Source organism: Cydia splendana, chromosome 8, assembly GCF_910591565.1.
Source record: "Cydia splendana chromosome 8, ilCydSple1.2, whole genome shotgun sequence".
In the NCBI taxonomy this organism is placed as follows: Eukaryota; Metazoa; Arthropoda; class Insecta; order Lepidoptera; family Tortricidae; genus Cydia; species Cydia splendana.
The window spans coordinates 20,933,672-20,957,149 of NC_085967.1; the positions used below are offsets into that span (position 1 = coordinate 20,933,672).

General features: G+C 38.2%; 1 long non-coding RNA gene across 1 annotated transcript in view; it reads right to left on the reverse strand.

The window, feature by feature from the left end:
- The window catches only part of LOC134793034 (uncharacterized), a 459,561-nt gene that overhangs the window by 423,406 nt on the left and 12,677 nt on the right, over positions 1 to 23,478 (reverse strand). The gene's annotated exons all lie outside the window — the stretch shown is intronic.

The window sequence follows — 23,478 nt, forward strand, 5'->3', positions numbered from 1 at the left end:
TCGTACTACTTTTAACAACACTCTGGTGTCGGTCGCATTTATATGAGTTAAAGTTTCCGTCACTGGCTTGAACGCGGGTTCGCGCGGCTCGGGTCCGTTTATCGCGGTACTATTATTCGGTACACTTGCACTCGGCAGCGGCGCGGGCGCCGCCGTGACGTCACGCGCACTGTTGTTTACCGGATAATGTAGTAGGCGATGATGTGGAGCTCCGCAGCCGTCCTTGTCGCACGCGGGGGACTTGCAGGTATCGCGTTCATGCTTGGAGATAATGCATTTATAGCATAAACCATGGTCTAATAAAACATGGTCTTCCATTCCCAGAGTGACACGCGATTACGTCACAATAACATTGCCACTTTATTTCAACATAACATGTTACATGGGTACATTATACCTATGGTTAATAAGTTAAAATATTTCTTTATAATTTTATAATTTTCATTTATATGTATTTTAGCTTAAATTTTACAATAACACGTCATTTTTAATTACTCGTTAGCAATATCTTCCGATTCACGAAAGAAATTTCAGACTTTCGGGTAATTCTGTTTATACTACTGGCAACACAGGATAGCGCTGAGGACATTTGACAATTCGGATCTAGATAACTTCATGCCCTGACCGTCATCCTTGTCGAACGCGTGTTAATTGTTATTTCCTTCTCGCTCAGTGTCAGCAGTCGCGGAGTTTTCCAAACTTTTCACGTCGTAAGCTTGGTAATTAATGTTTTGTTACGAAAATGGTTGGCTGTTCTATTCGGAACTGTAAGAGTAGGAGTAAAAAGGGCAGTATAATCAGATTTTATACGTTTCCGAATAATGAATCCGTAGCCAATGAATGGCTTCGCTATTGTGGACTGAAAACAATATGTAAAAATGGTATGTATACGTAATTATCGACAATAATTACTATTAATGATAAAATTTTATGTTCTATGTTTGCTTGTTAACGCAAGCAGCCCCCCTAAGAAATTAAAACGAAAATTGCTTAAAGTGTCGAACACCGTTTATTGATTAACTGTGAATTAGTTTTTCAAACGTTTGTCTTGTATAGATAAATAAAGTTTAATTTAATACATTAGATTTGTTTTATTTTACTATGTTTCTACATGAATAACTTAAAATTAATGCCGTTAAAATAATTTTCACCGTTGGTTAAAATTCTCCCACATTTCAAAGTTTGAGAACCTGTAAACAGCATGATGACGTAGGCGCGTGTCAGTTAGGTCATACGCGAATCTCGGAATGGAGTACCAGGCGGAGTATATTATTATACCATGGCATAAACCGTTTTTCTTCACGTGTTGCCATCGTACTTTGCGTAACGCTTTCTTAAATGGTTTGCATTCCGTTAACTTATGCACAGCTGTTCGGCAAAATAAACATTTTAAATCGCCTTCTTCAGTTTGTAGTAAAACAGTGTGTGTACGGGAAGATGAATGATCGCTTGACTTGTTTTTAAAGGTATCGCTGCGCGTAGTTGATAAAAAACTTGCAGTTGTAGAAATCTTCAATGCTTCGTCATTAAGAAAATCCGATAGAATGACTAACCTCGATTTCTGCGCATCTTGGAGAAGTTTAAAAGTGTAGTCTGACCATTTGGAGATGAGCACAGTGGGCAGCTTGGACAGGATGATGGAGACGATATTCATGCCATGTAGGTACTCCTCGCGCCCTACTGCTCGCACAGCTTCTACGAAATTTTGAACCTTCACTGCGAACATAACTATATCTTTATGATATTCTAGTTGCAAAGGCTGTAGCTTCTTGATGTCTAGTAGAATACGAGAAATGATGCTGTCAGGGTTTCCAAAACGTAGCTCCAATGTCGACATTACCCGGTCGGGCGACGTGGCGCTTATAAACAATGCAGCGACAGCATCTCGTGCGGCTCCTTTAAGACATTTACGAAGTCGCCATAAATTTTCTTTATCTGTAAATTTACAGACCTCGGTAGACTCCTGGTAGGCCTGTTTGAACTGAAGCCATTCTAACTGGTCACCTGAAAATTCAGGTAGGTCCTTAGGCGTGCTAATGCGGCTGAGCAGGCTAGCGTTAGGCACTTGATTGCTAGCGGTCGATAGGTCTTTAAGTGCGCCGGCTAATAATTGCACTGTTTGGTTGAGCGCGCTGACGGTACCTTCGGGCGCAGGCGGCGCTGCCGGCATGAAGCCATCGGCGGCGGCGCGCGGTGCTAAGCTAGACGCTGGCCTCGGCTGCGCTTGCTCGATGAATGCAGGGGGTATGACAGGTGCAGGCATCCGTGCTGGAACTGGAATGTGCAGCGTGCCCGTGGTGACTCCATTGTCGGGGGCTGGCTGCTCGTCTGGTAGTTCCGTGTGGTTGCTTTGGTGCTCAACCCACGCATTTATATCGTTGCGAAGAGGTACGTTACCATCGAATTGTGAACTGTATTCCTCTAGGTCCTCTTCGTCACTATTAAGCGCTGCAAGTTGTGCGTCTAAGGTTTTATTAATTAGGTCCATTTGAATCGCAGCCTTTTCCTTCGCGGCGTCCAAAATTAATTGTTTTCGCCTGGCTTCTTTAGAGGCTGATGATCTTCGTGAGCCCTTGCTACTCGGGACGGCACCCACATGTGACGCGGCAGGCTTCGTGTCGGTAATTTGCTTTAATTGCAGCATGGGCTCCGACTTTATGCTGCTTGTCGCGTTTAAGTTGTGTTGTAGAAACTTCTTGACCATCGGATCTAAAGGTTTCTCGACTTTATCGGGCGCAGATTCATTGCACGGCGGTATAACCTCACTTTTCCTTTGTTCACGCTCGCGCGCCATGTGTTCCTCGTGCTCCCGGCGTGCCTTCGAACTGCGCGTTTCCATTTTTATAGGCGTTCGGTCCATCATATCTGGTTTGAAGACCACTTTGTAGATGGTAGGCACTGGCACGAGGAATGAAAATGCGAAGTTAAACTTAACAATGAACTTTAATAGATTTTGAGATACAGAGTCGAGTGAAATGGATCGCGTCTAGCAGCGGACTGCCGCCGGCGCATGGCAACATAGTGCACATTACTTGCATAAACTATGTCATACAATTTTGTACCTTAAGTATTAGACATTAGCATCTAAATTAATATGACAAAGTTTCCTTAAAATAAAACTTAACTAGTTACATAGGTAAACATAGGTATAAGTACTTGTATAGTGGGCGCATCGCTAACACTTGGGTCAAGATGAAGCTTGATACTTACCTAATATTTTGCCATAGTTATGATCTAAATAAAATTTTCTGTGTATGAGTCAGATGCAATACCGCGAATGTACAGGTTAGGTTGAAAATATCCTTGGATAAACTTCGTGCGTGAATATTGTTGTAAAAAAATATATACCGGGTGTGGCCTGTAACATGAGCAAAAAATTTAACTGTAGGCTGTACTCCTCATACTGACCAACATTTGTTCAGCGACTTTTAAAAATAACTTGTGGTTTGATATTTAATTCACTTTAAAGTTTATTCTAAGACGCAATGTATTGCGAATTTTGTTATGTTTAAGGCGTGACAAGCAACGTCAATCACAATGATATGGCGTGGCGATGGCGTCCATTGAAGATAATATATATTTTGTATGAAAAATAGGGAGTCTAAATACTTCAAAATTTTTAAAAGTTGTTGAACAGAAGTGTCACGGTTTGAGGAGTACAATCTATGTTTTAATTCTTTGCTCGTGTTACAGGCCACACCCGGTATATACGGCCTGTGCAAAGTACATGTTATAAGGTATTGTTTATGTTATTATATAGCATTATATTTTATTTACATACATTGGTGCTTATAAAATCTAAAGAAGTAAAACTGGAAGAGAGATGCTTTTGGACAAGACAAGTTACAGTGAAAAGTGCAACTCTTTATTTTTTATAAATATAAGTATTAAATAAAAATAAAAATAATGACTTGGCCTCGATAAACATTGTTTTATTTTATCTAGATACATTTTTGTTTCATATGAAAAAGAGCAAATAAACATACATTCAATTCAAAAACTCGATGACAGGTTAAGATGCCACTATTTTGAGAATTACTCTCGTATTTTCCAGGGCCGTCTTAAACTACGCTGGGGCCCTTGGGCACATAATAATTTGGGGCCCTTTTGAAAAGTAAAGAAAGCGAATTAAACTAACATTTTTCTACTATGATCTTCTATTTATTATGTGTAATCGAATATACTGTTACTGCGTGTCCTTCGGGGCCCCGTGAGGATGAGGGCCCTGGGCACGGGCCCCGTGTGCCCTTATGGTAAAGACGGTACTGCGTATTTCCCTGTCAATATCTTAGGCTACAGTAAAGTTATGTCTATGTCAATAACGGGGGGGCCTGGGGATGGTTGTTCCACTAAAATTGGCGGAAAGACGAACGACGGGCTGCGCCCGCGATTAAATTAACTCTTATTGGCTAGGGACAGCAGAACAACGTTTAACTCGGATGGTTATTTTATTTGAAGTGTGTTGTTGCTGTTGTCAATGTCTACGATGAAAATAGTTACCCTAGTAACCTAATAGTATCCTGTTAAAATAAGAGCCGCGACATACCTATCGGTATTCTGTATTTCTCTAAGAATCCCACGTTACAGGCTGAGTCTAGTAAGTGTCGGGATCACTGTACTGCCTCTCTTGGAATGCTAATTTCTTGAAATAGATATTTTGAATTTGAATTAAAAATCTTACTACTTTACTTGCCTTATAAATATGTGTTTGTATCCCCTTAAATATCAATTTTTTACACTTTATGGAACTTAAACATTTTTTTAAATCTTTGAATACTTATATTTTTTATTATTTCCATTTTATTTACTGTGTCAAATTTATTGTGATAAATTGCTCATTTTCTATCTGTTTAACAAGATTTTGTTAAAAAAATTAACACGCGTCTTTATCCCTGTTTTGCGGCCCGTACCTCAGAATCTCGGCAGTAAATCTCTCGCTGTCTGATCGTCCGGACGGAAATGAAATGACGATACTGCCTTCATTTGTCTCGCTCTATTTATTGCCTTGTTGACTGTACAGTCCGATACAAATTAGACAATCGGGGAAATATTTCATTTTGCTGATCTTACTTAACATTTGTTTTAAGGGACTTGTAATACATATCACCATCTTAGGCCTTCTTAGGCACTAGTTTTTACGAAAAGCGACTGGTAAATATAAAATGGCATATCTTACATAAGTTACGAAAAATTAATTGGTACGAACTGGGGTTTGCACCCGCGACCTTCCGATTGATAGTCGCACGCCCTTACAATATATGTTGCTGGTAAAAATGATCCTATTCTTCAGACTGACTTCAAACCAGATCAAACTAATAAACCGAAATAAAGTATCATTTATTAATATAAAATACTAAAGGACATAAACAGGAATATACAACTAAAACTAACTACAATTAAAATAACTATAACTAAAAATTCAAAATACCTATCAAAATTTGGTACCCTCGGAAGGGTGCCCAACACGCGGGCAGCGTTCCCGCGCTGGATTGCGATTGAAATTCTCTGCGCGAGAAAGCTGCCCGCGCGGGGGTCGCCCGAAATAAATGTCATATACGAAAAAAAAATACCAAGGTTTCCAGTACCCACTGTACCCAGGGCTGGAATCGAACCAGCGTCCTCAGGTACCTAAGCCCCTCGGCCATCCGGGTTACTCCCTGTGGTCAAGATCAAACTGAAAAAAAAATACAATGTATTTTTGTGTAAATATACCTAAGTGAAAACTGAAATTTAAGTAATTAAATTACTCAGTCATTCTCATTCTACCTTGCATGAGGTTTGCTTAAAGGCTTAAAGGATGACTCACGCTAGACCGGGCCGTGGCCGGGCCGAGGCGTCCGACATGTCATTTTCTATGACGATTGACGGCTGATCGGTGATCACGTGGTGCTTTCCATAGAAAACGAAGCTCCGGAAGCTCCGGCCCGGCCCCGGTCCGGTCTAACATTCTTTACGAGTACTTAATATCGGGTAAGTACCCCAGTAAGTACTTACAATTTGCTTTGAAAGAGCCAATTCCATATGCAATCAACCCTCGATTGCAACGCAAATGTCTGTTTAAATCACGAGTACTCCGTATTAATTAAGCAGTCTCGAGGTTAGTTATTTTGTTTTTAAGACCCGTAAAAGTAGAACTAGGTATAACATAATAGTAGTTTATGTGGCTGCAACATAATGATAGGCATTAAAATACGAGTGTGGGTTTAAGAAACGAACGAAGTGAGTTTCTTCAAAGGATCACACAAGTGAAACATTGAAAGTTGAAGTTGAAGTTGAGTGAATCGAGTGGATTGGACCGAAACATGTCGAGCTAATTAGTATTCGACTTAATAATACGTGAGTGACCCGTTTAAAATAATTTTACTATGTTTGATCTCACGGGAGTTTTATGGTGTAGCAGTAGCAGGTGTCCACGGGTGACGGTAATTGCTTACCATCAGGCGACTTGTCTGCTCGTTAGACTCGAATATCATAAAAAAATGTTCTTTTTATCTTTATAACTGCACTGCAGGATATTTACTTGATACTCTGACAAACTAGCTTTGTCAGTACTTAATGGCTACAGAAAAATTTTGGTACTCGTTAAAAACGCATGCCCATACAATTTTTGAATTCCGTGCCCTGTTCTACTGACAAAGGTAGCTTTCCAGAATATAACTAACATACTGTAAGCAGTAATAATGAATTAACCTCATCCAATCACAGAAACTACATGACCCCAGCCTAATCATTAAAACTAACAAGATTCGTACACCCAGCCACTGTCCCCTAAATCTAATCCTTATGCCAATGTCAATTAGGTTGAAATTGGCAACCGTTTGTTGCCGACCATACAACACTTTAGACAACAGACGTATGTTTATTTTGTGCCTTACGACGTTAGTGTTAAGATTCGTTTTATAGTCAAAGTAGTGATTTCTCAAGTCTCAGAAGAGTAATGTCGAGGGATTGTAGTTTCGTTTGTTTGCTATAAGCACTTGGCTTTGGTTTTAGTTGATTTTGTTGTCTTAGAAGTGAAAAAGTAAGTAAAAGTACAATACTATTAGGAGTATTAGAACAAATTAAATTATTTTCAGAAAATATTTTGACCATGGGGCGCCTTCCTGACATAAGCCTTCAGTAAGAAGTGCATATATACTTGGAAAAATTCGACCTATGCCGCTGTGGCCGAATGACACAGGCACCTGCCGCGATAGCAGAGGACGCTGGTTCGATTCCAGCCTGGGGCACTGGAGGCCTTGGTCACTTTTTCTTAGTATATGACATTTATTTCAGTTTATAAAAGTACAATATACAAAAGTAGATACTTATATAATGTACACTCAGTGCTAGCCTAGGAGTAGTTAAGCGTGCTAGGTTTTCAAAATATGATCTCACCTTTATTATATACACTTGCGCTGCTGAGCATAACTAAAATGTTTGCAATTAGTACCGTAGAGTTTCGTATCTTTGCCTGCGCTACCTATGTTCGCCTAGTTTGACATAAGTTGCCATTAACAAAATGTTTCTAATGTAAGCCTTACATAAAACTGCTAAATACAAAGTATTTTTTACGGGTGTCTTCGAACAATCTGCGGCTAACTTCACACAGTTGACCTTTAGTGAGGTTTTTTCGTGACACCGACCACACGTTTTTCTTTACCAGTGTTTTAACTTCAGTTTTAAACGGTGATACGGACCCGGTAATGTTAGACTTTTTACATGATTATATCCTATAACTATTTCTTTTTCATATGAAACTATTATTTAATGGCTAGCTTACGTTTAAAATTCACAATTGGATAAAACCATGGTGAGGGTACTTTGCGTCCATCTTGTTGCCAAATTTCGCCTACCCCTAGGGTTGACAATTTTTTTGTACCACATTAATTGGTGGATGAGATTACTTGTTTCCAAATTGAAATATTTTCTTATGTTTGGTTATTTTAGTTTACGCTATATGCAAATGTTTATTTCTACTCTTACCGATGTTGAGTAGGTACCAAATAGGTATTTTTATGTCTCACTTTGTGTAAATAAGGTTGATTTGATGTCAATTACGATAATAACAACAATTTTGCAACCATTAAACAATTTTGTTACAAAAAATATTTTTTTTTACTTAGAAACCATTACTCCTCTTTATTTGGCATGTTGGTTAATTTTTGGCAGCTACTACCCCGTTTTTTAAATATATGCCTAGTCTGGTGTAGTTAAGGTTCACAGTATATTAGCATATTCCAAGGAGATACGGCTTAACATGTGTAAGTCACAGATAAGTAGGTATTAGCGGCAGGGCATGCCATAGGCGAAGATTGGGAAAAATACCCAAACATCGCCTATTGCCTTTGGGGCCATTTTTTACCAACTTAACCGATGAAATTCAAAGTTTTAGTGGTGTATACTGATAGTTAAGAGTACTAAAAACGTTTTTTTGCCTTAACGGATTAAAATGCTTTCAAGTTTGAGAGATTTTTTGGGAAAAGTGTCAAAACCCAGGCGAAGATACGAAACTCTACGGTACCTAATTCATGCATGTTGTTTTAGAATGAGAGCGTAATTTCGATTGTATGGGAGCGACTTTTTGACGGCGGGTTCGTGTAACTCTTAACCTTTGGTACAAAATCAAAGAAATATATTCTTCGTGGTTATACTTACATCAATCACGTTGTCACTTCCTCAGAACTACCAGCGCCATAACCTATGAAAACGTTGTGTGACCGAAATTCACGTAACCGGCGATATCCCACATAGGCACGACACGACTGTAATTCTCATCGTTTTGATACTATATGCCTAGATTAACAAATAGAAGAGAAGAGCCAACAACTTTTTTACACTACGTCGGTGGCAAACAAGCATACTGTAAGCGGTCACTGTAGCCTATGGACGCCTGTAACTCCGGAGATGCGCATTGGCGACCCTAACACCCTCGTTGAGCTCTGGCAATCTTACTCACCGGTATAACTTATACCGGTGAGTAAGATTATAAGTATAGGAACACAACACTATGAGAAGTCTAGGGGGGGAGGCCTTTGCCCAGCAGTGGGACACTTTGTAGTCCCGTTAAATAAAACTATAGGACGAGATTATTCATAATCATAATCATAATCGTTTATTGCCAACCATGGTACATATGTTGTTACAGATTATTGAAGTGTCACATGGACCCTGACAGGGCATAGCACGTATTCTTAAAAATAGTTCTTAAAACTAATGCAATGGGGCGGTAACAATTTTGCCATTATAGATGTTGATATTCCAGGAACTCTGCAACAGAGTAGTATGCTTTCTGAATTAAAAGCGTTTTTAACTTTGTAGAAAATAAGTTGTTGGTTGTGATATTTCGTATATTTATCGGTATTTGGTTATATATTATTATGGTTGGTTTTGAGCTGTAATATGGGCCTTTTTTGTATATATTTAGTATCGGTTCTGGCGGGATGAGTTTATCATTCCGACGAACGCTATTATAGAATTTAAATAGATGGAGGTTGTTTCTGACAAAAGTGGCTATTTCTAGGATATATAAGGAGGGTAAAGTTAAAATTTTGAAGTTTATGTAGTGTGGTTTGCAGCTAACGATTTGGGGTATGTTTGCAAGTATGCGGATACATTTGTTCTGCATTAAAAATATGTCATGTGCGTCGGTGCTATTTCCCCATAGCATGACACCATAGCGTAACCAAGCTTGAGCGTATGCGTGATAAGCAGAGAGAGCACATTCTATATGAGTGTTGGCCTTTAGTATGCTTAATGCAAAGAGGAAAGAGGATAGTTTTGTTTTGACTTTGGCTACATGATTTTTCCAGTCAAGGTGTGAATCGATTGTGAATCCGAGTAAGGTGGCGTCTGTCTTTTCGTTGATTTTGATCTCCTGTAGCAGTGGTTTTAAGTCGATAGAACTTTTTTGGTATGGTCTAAATTGTATTATGTGTGTTTTATTCGTATTTATTATTAGGTTATGGTCTTGTAGCCATTCGGAGAATCTACTAAATGTTTCTTTAATGACGGTGAAATTGTTAGAGTTATTGGGATGGCCAAACAGCAGCGAAATGTCGTCAGCGAATAGTACACACTTTTCGTTGGTAATCTTAGGGAGGTCATTAATGTAGACTAAAAATAGCACACATCCCAAGACGCTTCCCTGTGGGATGGAGCTGTTGACAGTCACCGTTTTTGATCGCGACGTTTGCAGTAGTTGTCCGGAGTCTTCCTGGAGGTGTTTAATTTCCACGCACTCTTTTCTATCTTTCAGGTAAGATTTAATCCAATTGTAAGCGTTTCCGCGGATACCAATTGCGTACAGCTTATTTAATAAGATTGGATGCGAGACTCTGTCGTAAGCTTTTGACATGTCCAACATTAACCCGATAGCGTAATTTCTATTTTTGAGACAATCTAGTATGTTTTGAATATAGTTGTATACAGCTAATGTGGTGAAGTGTTTCTTACGGAAGCCAAACTGATTTTTATCTAGAAGTTGAAATTTCTCTAAGAAAGAGTAAATACGGTCGGCCATGCATTTTTCATATATCTTAGAGAGTGTGGGTAGGAGGGCTATTTCATTGGTCTGTATAGTCTGAGAGGTTATTTTGTTTCTCCCCTTTTTTAAGTATTGGCTTGACAATTGGGATTTTCAGTTTGTCCGGGAAACAACAGTTATCAAAAGACTGGTTTATGAGTGTCGTAATAGGTGGTGCTAGTTCGTCACTGCAAGCTTTAATTAGGACGCTGGGGATTTCATCTATTCCGCTCGTGTATTTATTCGGAAAGTTCTTGATGATTTTCTTTACCTCAAGTTCCGTGACAGGTTGGAGATAAATAGAGTTTACAGAAGGCGCGGGACTCGGGCGGCCCCGAGGTTCACGTGCACTTATGCCTGATGGCTGCCCGACTGAGGTAAAGTGGTCGCTGAAGGCGTCTGCTACCAATTGCGGGCACTTAACTGTGGTATCTTGGTATTTTAGCTCTATGTTTTTAAATTGTTTATGTGTGTTTTTACCCGTTATGTTCTTGACGATTTGCCACATGGTTTTGGTTTTGTTAGTGGATTTTTTCATTTCCTTTATGTAATTTAGACGCTTTGATTGTTTTATGGTTTTTTGCAGTAATTTAGAATATTTCTTGAAATGGTTTTTTAATATTTTGTCTTTTGTATGGTTTACTAATGTTTTTAACATTCTTTTGTGCTGACATGATATTTTTATACCTGTGGTAAGCCATGGCTTGTTATGTGTCTTTCTTACTATTTAGCGCTTGAGCGGCATACATTTATTAAGTAATTTAGACAAGATATAATGGAAAATATTGTAAAATATTGTTATTGCTAGACAAGCGAAGGGAACACCGTGTATCGGAGCCGACATAAACCTGTCTCAGGCGCCACCGTGAACACGAAATTGCTATAAATCATACGCGAAGAAATCGCTTTTCTATGGACTATTATTATTGTTTCAGTTTTTGATTCTATCGATGCGTGCCAGCTTGGTTAAAAACTTTTTTATTGGATATTATAGAATAAACAGACTGTAAATCCTAGTTTTTGTATTATATCCTCATAGGCATGTTAAAATCTCATAATGCGGGCTGTACACACTCGTCGACCGACCTCGAGACAGGCCAAGAATGTGTGTGCTTGTCCCTTCTCGTCTCGCTCTTCCTGATCTCGTCTCGCGCTTCTCCGATTGGATCTGAGCGATGCCGAGACTCTCGGCAAGAGGCTCTTGACGAGAGTGTATAAATTAGGAAAATTCAAACCAAATTTGCAATGTCCATAGAAAAGACGGCGGTTTATCCGAGCGTTTTTGATCCAGTTGCCATAATGAAGGGCCACGCAGTTGTCCCAAATCAACTCTCAACGTCATAGATTCGTTAAAATTTGTTTGTATAAAAAGTTTTATAGTTCTCGGTTAATTATGTCACGTATCCGTCTAGAGGTTGGTTACGGAGGCTCCTAAGTAAGTACCTAAGTAGCATAGAAAACCACGAAGAAACATTAATTTTAAGATCAGATAAGAATTTATTAATTATGATACTAATTTGATTTTAATGGTGCATGTGACTAAAGTTGTGACTGGAAACATGGCTTATTGAAAAATATTTTATTATTGACAAATATTTAAATGATTTGTTGAGTCGGACCAATAATAAATAATTCCGCACGGATAGACTGAAGTGACAAAGTGTGGACATACCACTACCTGTGCCACTACATATCAATATAACTCTTACGTACTTAGGTAATTGTTATGACTAATTTAAACTAATCATACACACACAATGATTCTTTGAAATATAATTGGAATATAAATAACAAACGTTTAAATTAAATTATTATAACTAGGTACCTATTGCAACGCATGATGCAATTCTGTAAACCGACCTTGCATGCACCGGTCAACACAAACAATATTATCACTTCACTCACTTTGCAGTCTCTTTTCAATGTCATTACTTGCCTTCTTCACTTCTTCACCAACATTTTGAGCAGCTTCATTGATTTTCTTCGATTCGTCTCGAATGAATTCTTGCGTTTTATCAATGTTTTCACTCAATTTAGTCTTCATATTGTCTGCAGATCCTTTAGCGTTTGTCAAAAGTTCGTCTGATTTGTGACGAACACTTTCATACGCCTTTCTAATCACATCTTTTTCGTCATTCGCTAAGCTTAATACTTCATCTCCACTTCTAGTTAGCTTACTTCTCAATGATTCAAGAGCGGATTTTTCACTTTCAGTGTCAAAAATATGAGTGTTGTTAGAGAATAATAATTTTAGAACTTCTTCTTTAACGGATTCCTCATTCTTATGTGATTCAGGTTTATCAGCGGGATGATTATCTCCAAAGATATATGATTTAATATCTGATAGTCTTTTCAGGGCTCTTTCGTATAAAGTTCTTATAATAGTTTTGTTAGGGTCACTATCTTCTCCTAGGATAAAATTATGTACCTTCATGTATCCGGAAGAAACGCCTCCTTTGACCTTATTGTAGAATTTACCAATTAAGCTGCTTTGATCTTCGTCAGCTGGATGAGCAGCTTTACTTGCGTCTTCTGATTCTCCCATGACTTTATCAACTCCGTAAGACCACCAACTATAGACATCTTCTTTCACTGCTTGTGTCGTGTTTGAAACTTTGTCGTAAGCCCCTTCAATGACACCACAGCTTGCTTTATTCGCAATTAATACTGTCACTATTAACACAATATAAAGCTTCATTTTGTTAATTATACGAGCTTGGATAGTAAAAGATGTCCTCCAATTGAATCCACAAATAGTTCTGAGTTGCTAATGAGCCAGCCGAGATATTTATCTACTGCTTCTGGCCTTTAACACACAATTAATTAAGTTTATCTTATATGTATTCTGTGAGCATTAAATATGTTTGCTGTACTTTGCACCGGTGATTCTGCTCATTAGGATATTAGTAATTCTCGTTATCTTTTATTTCTCAGACCTCAATCTACATTAGTCATGAAACATATTAATCGATGTTTACAAATCGATTACAGGGCCTAAAATGGTTGATACATGTTGCAGAGGAGTCTGCTTGATGGCAGGTGTCAATCAATTTGGTTTGTTTATATTCTGGTGGAAGATTTTAACATCCCGTCATCGAATAGGCCTAATAATAAGTGAGTAATATTATTTTCCTTCTATTTTTTTGTTTATCTGGCTGCGTTTCCGCCGAAGTGGTGCGAGGATGCGTAGCGAGGAATGTGACTGTTAAGAACAAAATTACTTAATTTACCTATCCTCGCCTAGCGCAACAATAAATAGTAGGCAATTTTCTATTAGTTCCTAACAAACAAAATTGTGTCGATGTGAGACATTTGCTTAATTTGTACTTTTCGTAATATTTAATTGTGTAAATTAAAACAATATTTTTTTTTAAACAATGAATGTTTTAATACTGATATTTATTTTTAAATCTAAATAAAATAGTATTCATATTTTAAATCTAAATAATTACAGACAACAAACCATTCAATGTAAGATCTTGCAATTTGAAACATATTCTTTTTCCCAAAATAGGTAAAATGGAGTTAAAAGTAGTGAACCTTCAAACCGCCAAAAAAATCGGTTTAGGTCAAAAAGTAAGTATGTACGTAGTCTCGAGGCGAGTTGGTACTCTAAATGATTTTTTAAAACAGTCACGAGTTATACTCAGAGCTGGAAGTGCCCTGTTTAATACAAACTTCTAAGCCAGCTACAACGCGTTTTAACTTTTCCAGCGCTACCTACAAATTGGTTAACCGACGTATGCCTAACTTCGCAACTATGCTTTATTCGTATTGCTGTCTAGTTGAAAGTTTAATACAACCAGTGTAACGGGGTTGATATCTGTAACAACTACTTATCCTAGAACGGATTAGTAGAGCACGATTAAGTTAACTTTTTTTTCTTTTTTTATGATTAATAGGCAAAAGCTGGTGAATCGTCTGATGGTAAGCGATTACCGTCCCCCATAATATAACATACATGCACATATACTGGTCCATCTCACTGTTCGTCTCGTCTGTGTTCGTTCTGATTGGAATAACACAAAGAACGTGCTGTGGTTTGAGTTTAACAGTAGTTGTAGCGATTCTGGTGAAGGCACTATCCTAGCTGCTTGCAGGGAATGTCAAAACTTTCGACAATAGGGTAGTGTACCACAATAATACTAACCGATTAAATCAACCAGGTAATATTCTTTATGAAAATTCAAAACAAATTATTAAAATAGTTGATATCATATATTTTTAGCACATAAACTACATACAATACTTGCATTCTTGCACTAACATAATGGCTACTCTACGCGATGGACCATCATACTGGCCCACTAAGATGGCTCAGTGTGTAGAGAGGATAGTGGTGTCGGATGACTTATGGCGATGGGATGGCCACGGTATCGGTATTTTCGTCCGCATCACATCAAAGGGCCAGCGGTGGTGCGTACGCATCTACACGTGGCCCATTATTCCATAGTGCGTGCTCTCAACCACCGCATGGCCACCTCGCTGTTCCAGCGCTGGGCCATCGTGTAGAGGAGCCATAACATTGATTAATAAAGTGGTGAGCCAACTGCTTTCATTGCTGACCTGACAGTACTGCCTCGGCCTGCTTGCAGCGTTTTAAAATTGTATTAGAGTTAGACCAAGAAAAGTCTGCAGCGATTTTGATAGCCCACGCAGTGCAAGTGTTATTTATACGTCATAATTTCATAGAAGTAACTCTAACACCAGGCTTCTCGCGAAGACCGAAGTTCGCAAATTGCGGGCATTTTTCTCTTGTACTCCAATGTCTCCAATTAATTCAATTAAAGCGTAATTATATATAGTGTAAGAGAAAGACGTCCGCAATTTGCCAACTTCGGTTTTCGCGGTAGACCCTCTGTCCTCTATCCTATACCGACGAGTACCTATAGACAACGGGATCACTGTTATCACAGTCAGATCACGTAACAACACATTGACCAATATTTATAAACTACTATCTATCCCGGGGCGCACAATAAAGAATATTGACACTACAAGGATCCAGTCCCAGCCGGCACGGGACGTGCCCGGAATCCCGGATGTACGGTACGCGGTTGCATTGATATACGGTACGGCATTTGCCAGATACAGGGGGCCATAATAACAAAATAATTTACATATGTGTACCAAATTTCAACTTAATTGGTCCAGTGGTTTCCGAGAAAATAGGCTGTGACAGACGGACAGACAGACAGACAGACGCACGAGTGATCCTGTAAGAGTTCCGTTTTTTCCTTTTGAGGTACGGAACCCTAAAAACCGAACGAGTCGGACTCGCCCACCGAGGGTTCCGTACTTTTTAGTATTTGTTGTTATAGTGGCAACTGAAATACATCATCTGTGAAAATTCCAACTGTCTAGCTATCACGATTCATGAGATACAGCGTGGTGACAGACAGGCGGACAGTGGAGTCTTAGTAATAGGGTCCCGTTTTTACCCTTAGGGTACGGAACCCTAAAAATTATCGGTGATCCAGATGCTATTAAAGATCACGTGACAATTTCCATACATTATTTAAGTTTCGATTCGCAATTTATAACAACGATTGCCATCTTGGCTAGGCTCTCAGGTTATCACAGCGAGCAATAAACTATTTACACAAGATTCAATTGTAGTCGGCATGGTTTGTGTCTTGAATTCAGGACGCCATTGATGCATTGCGTGTTCATAAAACACGGCATTTGAAAAATATGGGGAAAATGATGAATTTGGTACCTAGATTAATTATTAAGTAATAGCTAAATGGTAGCTAATGTTCAGGATAGGTACGTAAGAACATTTTGAACATTGTGAAATTTATATCGTTATCAAGTATAATAATTCCAATGACACTTGACGTCATTCTGATTTTGGTCGTAATACGACTCGCACTTTTGATATTTGACAGATAATCTTGTCACTAACACCTTATAAAACAAAGTCCCACGGCGCGTCTGTCTGTTTGTGTGTCAGTGTGTTCGTGATAACTCGAAACTACTGAACGGGTTTTCATGCGGTTTTCTCCTAATAGAGTGATTCTTGAAGAAGGGGGTTTATATTAATTCGCATAACGTAATACTCCTAATTCAAATTGGCATAACGTATATTACGCATAACTTCTAAATTGCATAACATTATTCCGCATAACTGAGTACGCATAATGTTAATGCGCATAACGTAAATTGTCATAACAATGACTTGGGATAAATATAATAAGCATAAAGTTACTTTGCATAATTATTAAATAGTATAAATATAAAAGGTAAATTAATAAAAATGTAGACAGAGGACAGAGCGGCTCGCTCGAATTAAGGTTCACTAGGTTCAGAGAACGAAGTTTTAAGTAAAAGTAGCGCTTTTTTAGATTACAAATATCACAATATGACTACACAAATTTATTTAGCAATCTTGCAGCCTTTCTCTAGGGACTTCAGCGATTCGAATTCTGAGTTTTTTACTTTTGCTCGATAAAAAAAAATCACTAAAATAGGTCTACAATGCACTTAAAAAAAATTGCACAATAGAATCAAAATATGAAAATTATTGCTAAAACCTAAATATATTAAAAAAAAAAAGAAGAACACGAAACTTACTACGCCTTAAAAATGTTTTACAGCAAAAAGATTAATATTTGTTACAAGAGCTTCGCTTCGTTTCGCTCGATCCTGCCTTCGCCTTGTGAACCTGACCTAACCGAGTTAGTTTTGCCCTGATCTATTTAATTCTCTCTTTATTAAATTATGCTAATTCATTTTGTGCCAAATAAAGTTATAGTTAAGAATGTCATGCATATTTAAATTATGCGTATTCATTATTATACGCAATAAGAGTTATGCTTTTTTAATATTACGCCTGTTCAATGTTATGCACAATTATGTTATGCCAAATCTGTTATGCGAATTCATATTATGACAATTAATGTTAGGCGTATTAAGGGGCACCCTGAAGAAGGTTTAATTTGTTCAGTTTCTGTGTAACCCGTGCGAAGCCGAGTAGGGTGGCTAGTATATTCTAAACCGGTGGTATAGGGCCAATTTTTGTAGTTCGTCTGTCAAACGGAGAATGATTTTTTTTCTTGATCAGCCGGCCTAGCCAAGGTTACAATCGCTATCGCTTCGACAACGAAAAGTATTATGTCTCTCTATCACTCTTCCATATTAGTGTGACAGTGACAGCTGCGTTTCGCGATTGGCATCTTGGCTACGCGGCGCGCGGCCTGATGATCGTATCGCACAACGACAATGGAACCACACAGTCTTAACACGAACAACACAAGGGGAATCCCAAACGAGCTCTTAATAACGGCCTCTGTATGATATCGCCTCTGAATTTGGCCAATGGTTTGCTTTACTTATATCAGATTCGCTCCCCAACACACCATCTTCAACCTTAATACTTCAGTTTTAAGGTTCAAAGTCGGAAAGGTATTGGGGAATGTTAGAATAGTAATAGTCGAAATTGAATTTGGGAGCGCCTCTCGTTCTCATAACGATTTGGAAACGAGGTGGTTGCGTGAAATGGGATTTGCTCAAGGGCTTTTTATTATTGATGGCAATCATTTCAATACTTAAGTAAAATGAATAAATATTTATATATATTATTTACTATTACTATGGTTTTTTTTGCGTATTAGAAGTTTCCTCTTTTAGAAGTTGGTAATATATAAATTCGATACTTAAACTTTATCACCCAAGCAGAAACTTAAACTTGTTTTGATTTCGCGCCAAAAAAAGAGGTGACTCCTGTGCTGCTACCCCCTACCAAAGACATATGTAACTCCGTATAAGATGAATAAAGTCTAAAGAAAAAACGTGCCTCGGAAGTCAAGAAAAAGTAATTCTAGGATAGATGGCGCATACACCTTTGGCCTATCCTCGGCTAGATGGCGTGACGACACCGTTTCATATTTAACAATTTTAACACATAGGTATCAGTGAATGAACATGGGTCAAAATGATATAAAAATAATAAAATCATTTATCCATATATATTAATTTTTTGATAGTTTTATACGGTTTCATTTTGAGTTTTGGTCGTGTGTCGATAGATGACCGTAAATTTACTGTGACTACATAATTTACTATGACAGGACCCCTCTATACTATCTATTCTCTTTGCCCCTACGCTTTACGCACGCTTTCTAAGTATGTACATATATGACAATCATAGAGAAATGAGTAAATGACAATTTTACATTCTCAGTCCACAGTAGCGTTAAAAGTGTTAAAACTATTGGGCCGAGCTAACGAAAAGAAGAAGGTTTTGTACGAAATCAAAGTGTAGTCGGATCAAACACGTTTCAGAAAATAAGTCTCTTCTGAAAGTCCAGCTTAAACATCAAAGTACTCGTACTGATAGCAACCACTTCTTATTATTTTTGCAATGGCAAGCACTAGCGGTGGAGGTCGCGGGTTGAAACCCCGGCTCGTACCAATGACTTTTTCGGAACTTATGTACCTACTAAATATCATTTGATATTTTCCAGTTTATTTTCGGTGAAGGAACACATCGTGAGGAAACTGGACTAATCCCAATAAGGCCTAGTTTCCCCTCTGGGTTGGAAGGTCAGATTCGTAAAAACTAGTGCCTACGTCAATTTTTGGGATTAGTTGTCAAGCGGACCCCAGGCTCCCATGAGCCCTGGCAAAATGTCGGGAAAACGCGAGGAAGAAGAAGTTAACAGTTCGGACGATAGCAGACAGCAGGGCGGTCGGTTGGAATTGAATTCAAGTGCTTTTTATCGCGTCGATAAAAGATCAAAGATTTATCGCTCAAGCGATAAAGCTAACTCGTTCGGACTTGGAGATTTATGTCTTCTTTCTAGCAGTTTAGTTTTGAACTGGGTATATTAAAAGTTGAATTCGACGGAGCTTATCGTAAATCTTTGATTGACACTGCCCCGATATCGTGCAATCTTTTCGAGCTATGGCGCCATAACCTTTGACTTACTGTCGAGTAGATGGCGTTAATTTCAATATTTAACAAATGAACACATATCAGTGAAAGAATAAGGATCAAAGTCAAATAGCGTTCTAACAGTTTTAATCTTATGTCGAAAGATGGCAGTAAATGTACTGTAGCTACATATTTTACCATGACAATAACTCTCTATACTTACACTCTATTCTCTTTGGTATAATGAATTTTCATCTATCGCAGTATAATGTTGGCAACTCTACCCAACTTGTCCTAACTTGTCTCTTAACTCCTTACCATCGAGGTAACTCCGGATAGTTGATCATGTGCATCCAGTAAGCCCACAGTACAGTCGGCAACGAAAGTTGCTGAGATAAAAATTAATAGGGAGTATTACTGCAATGTTCTGGCGCCAGATTGCAGCACTAGTGCACATAATAAACCATAGAGTAACTTATGCATACTAGGCCTTAAAACCCTGAAAATAGCACTTCTGCTGCTGACTGTACACTGTCAGTAGCACACCGTGATCTGACAGCCGATTAATGACACCTCTGCCGATGTTGTACCACACGGCAAGCCAATTCGACTTGTTTAATGGCTACTCGTGACTTGGCTACTAAAGTAAATGTTACTAAAAGAATGAAACAAAATTTGAAAACTATCAATATTATATTTAAAACCCTTATGTATGTAGAGTACATAATGTATGTATGTAAAAGTATTTTTTTTTGAATACATTTAATTCTTATTTTTAACCACATAAAACTACTCGAAAATATAATACATGTTACATTATTAAAATGGTGGGTACAGATGTAAGAGTGCATAATTATTTCCAATTTCACGGAAACGTACGAACGTGTCTTGCTATTTCAGTCAGTCTCGGTACCAAAAGTACTGAGATTGACTGAAGCAGCATGACAAATACGAACGTTTCCGAGAAAATACGATGGAAAACAATTATGCACTACATCTGTACAAGTAGATTTCCATATGTAATTTTGATATAACGACATTATATTCCCCATACCTCAGCCTACAATCTTCTGACAAGAGCCATCCAAAGCTCTCGCATAACCACTAGCACAGCTATCAGCTCCGAAGACATAAGCCACCATAGGCTCCACTTTCTTCTTCACATCAATCTGTACCTGTTTACGGCATTCCCCATTTGCTGTTCGTACTAAACCTTCAGCACAAACGTAATGACTGTTATCATTTTGCTTCGGCTTATTGTCTTTAAAAAACATTTGGTCTGATACCAAATTAGCTTTATTTTCATTACTTTCTGTTGGTTTTATATTCTCATCACATTTAGCTTTGCTCGATTCAGTTTCATTTGTACTATTTCGTTCTCCAGTGCCCAAATCATTAGTATCGCCAGTGAAATCAGTTTTATTATGAGTAATAGTTGGCAAAATATTTTCTAGTTCGGCGCCATTAAACCAGGGGGTGTCAGTTGTAGTTCCAGCTTTTGTAGCTGTTGTTGTAGCTTGATTTTGTATTATGTTTTCCTTGTCGCTATTAGATTCATGCTCCGGGTGTTTATTATAGTTTGATTCAGTTGTAGGCTCAGTATGTTGATTGTTTTCTGGATGTTGATTGTTATCACTATTTGAAGTATGTTCTTTCATTGTACTAATGGTGGTGGGAGTAGATTTTATATGATTATAATTTTCTGCAAGGTCATCATTTCCACCGGAATTTTCTTCATGTTTATTATATGTTGATCCATTGTTATTCGTGTCTCTCTTCTCATCATTTGAAATCTGGTTAGTAGATGCTGTCGTCTTTGGTCCAGGAAATTTATTACCTTCATTTCTATGTAAAAACAGGCCAAGACCCTCTGTTAATTTATGTGTCCCTTTTCCTATAATATTAACTGTTCCGTCGACCACTGTATGTACATCTTCTTTCACTTTTCCGACGAATTCTTTTACTAGTCCACAGTCCACACTAATAACGATTATTAAAATTGTGAAACAGCTAAGTGTTAGCTTCATTTTAGTAGTAAAGTATACAGTTAGATAAACTGAGTACAACTGCTTCTGATTCATGTTTTGAGGAATACAACCGAGTAGAGGAGACAGGGGAAAAATGAAATAAAATATATATTTTATATTGTGAATGAATTTTGTTTGGATTTGTTTTATAAACTGTTTTACATGTACAGTATAAATGTACCCACCTACTTGAAATCAATATATCAGCGATTTATTTTTTTGAAGCGATTATTCGGTCAAAGGTTGGCAACGCATAAGTAAAAATACATACTAAACGAACAAACAAACAAATTAATAAACGAATTTTTATTTTTATTTTTTTTTATATTTATTTATTATTTGGGGACAATCTTACACAGATCAACCTGGCCCCAAACTAAAATAAGCTGTATGCATGGAAAAAACCAGGAACAAATATTAGTAAAAAGCGCACAAATAAATTAGTCACGAGGCGTCTTCACCAATATTATGACGCTTGACCGGGGAAGCCACCACAATATTTAAGCCCCTAGGTAGCCGCTAGTAACCTAAAACCTAAAAAAAAAACTAATTTCTCTTTCTTGACCATAACGCCATCTTAATTTAAATATCAAGTTTTTTAATCAGAGCCCGTAGTGTAAATTTTCTTCGATAGGGTGACGAGTGTTCGCGTTTGCGTTTTGTCTATTTTTGTATGGGATTTTGAACAGCGCGCCAAGCGGGACTGTTTGGAAACTTAAATCCCATACCAATGACACTTAGGTAAAGCAAACGCGTACGTCACGCACGTCACGTTATCTAATGAAATTCACACTAGGGGTACAGACCACGCCTTAAGCTTTTGGACGCCAATGACCGATATATCCGCACCGCAGATCCAACGCCAAAGACCGATTAATCAGTCACAGACCACAGAGCAACATAGACCTACGTGCATATGCATAAAGTTCAATTTCATTTTTGACACTTCGGTGACGTGGCGTCCGAGTGACAGCTTTAGTGTGTCACACGGCGTCGAAAAGATTAATGGTACATTATTTACGAGTATCCCCATCTCACCCAGTTCAAGTTTAAGAAGTTATCAGCTTGCCCTTGAATGTGAACTTTATCAGTGGGTACACACATGAAAACTGTCATCATAAGCAATATAGTATGATAATTATCGAAATACGTTCGTTAAGTATTCTGGGAATATAATGAGGCGTTAATATTTGTATTTATCATAATAATATGAATGCTTTTCCTTGACTAGAACGGGTATCGTTCCAAATACAAGGGGGCAAATTTGTCTGGCAGATGACAGCTGTCATCTCAGTACAATTTTGCGTTTTAAGCACAGAATAAATAATAGTACTACCGTACAGAAAGGACACTTCCTACAAAACCGAAGTTTGACAGCGATTCAGGGACGAATCATGCTGTCCCTTTCTAATGTATGGCACTATCCCTTTCGGCTATTTAGGGTTTTCAAAATTCAAGTGATTATCTTATCTGTGGTCGTGCACGCAAAAGGACGTCAAGGTGTGTCAACTCTAATAATTGCTCGGAGCAATGCTGAGCCGAACCACGCCGAACGGAGCCGAGTTTGCCCGAAGTCAGGAGTGGCTCCCCAAGTCCCCACTGGTTTAAGGTGACATTCCATTTCCAACGACAGCTGCACTACTGTTGCGACGTTACTGTCATTCATTGTCTTGTCATTAGTTGTCATTCATTTTACGATTTTACTATGGAAATTGTGTCGCTTAACTTCTAACTCAGGTAAATCCATTCGACCCTCTCAGCAAATATCAACCCTATTACCATTTCTTAATACCAAAATCGCAAAATCTGACAGATGGATTTACCCGAGTTTGAAGTTAAGCAACTCAATTGACAATAGCATCGACGTGTCGGAGCAGTAGTGCAGCTGCGGTTAAAAATGGAATGTTACCTTTAGGCTTATAAATTGTATGGAAATGACATCTGTCACTGTACCCATGCTGTTTGAAAACCCCTTTTTTATGTAATAGGAGGCAAACGAGCAGACGAGCCGCCTGATGGGAAGGAATCATCGCCGCCCATGGACATAAGCAACATCAGAGGAGCCACTA